This window comes from Myotis brandtii, unplaced genomic scaffold (assembly GCF_000412655.1).
Source record: "Myotis brandtii unplaced genomic scaffold, ASM41265v1 scaffold139, whole genome shotgun sequence".
Taxonomy (NCBI): domain Eukaryota; kingdom Metazoa; phylum Chordata; class Mammalia; order Chiroptera; family Vespertilionidae; genus Myotis; species Myotis brandtii.
In genome coordinates this window covers 613,206-614,173 of record NW_005354965.1, presented here as the reverse complement: position 1 = coordinate 614,173, position 968 = coordinate 613,206, and positions in this window count along the sequence as shown.

The window sequence follows — 968 nt, the reverse complement described above, 5'->3', positions numbered from 1 at the left end:
CCGTGTCTCAGCGCGTATCTCCTCTTGTCTGTGGGGAGCAAGCCACCTCGTGATCTTCGAGACCTGTGCCCTGTCCACTCACTCAAACCACGTCACTCCTTATTAATTTAGCAATGAATTCCCACCCCTCCTCTCCCCCATCTCCATGAGGGACAAGAATTATTATTTTAGAAAGTTTACCAAACAACCTCAGAGGCCTCGGAAGGAAAATATTTAACCTGATTAAGAATGGAACGCATTTTCCACGTTATTCAAGTGCTTGAGTCCCACCAATTTAGATTAATATAATGCGAAATGGCGTATGAAAATTGCCTACTTATTACAGTTGACCCATAAGACTTCTCCGTGGTTACCATTTTACACTTTTTCCTATGTAGATACTTGGAAGATATAATTATGCTTCTTCCATTATATTCCGTAATTCTAACTTTCATGAACTCATATTGAGTTCTTTGTCAATTGACCAGATTATTATGTTTTCCTGCAGGGCTCCAACGTTCCGTCTAAGATTTAAAGATACAGGGTCCTATTGTGAACGGCATTGCGCTCACGGATTCATCGGATCCCTGTGGGAAAAACAGAACAGGAAACCGATTTCCTCTCCCGCGTTTGCGGGGCGTGTCCCAGAGAAGCTGCAGGGCTGCCCTGTCCAGTCCTCGTCGCTCCTTTCTGTGCAACAGGGGCCCCTGCTTTTCTGCATTTGCACCAGGACGTCCTCGCGGGAGCCCTGGTGCACAGCGAGCCTCCCCGGTCCTCCCGCCTGGACCTCCCGTGCCTGTGTGATGGGCCTCAGTCAGGAGGCTGGTGTGAGGTGACATCTGCACGTGACCTTCCTCCGAGGGGTCGCCGGGCCCGCTGTGGGCTCGGGGTGAGTGGCCGCCATGCCCCTGTGGCTGTGAGGTGACCGCGCCTCGGGCTGGGCCAGGCCGCCCACAGAGGCTGTCATTCCGAGGTGGTGGCAGTGAGGG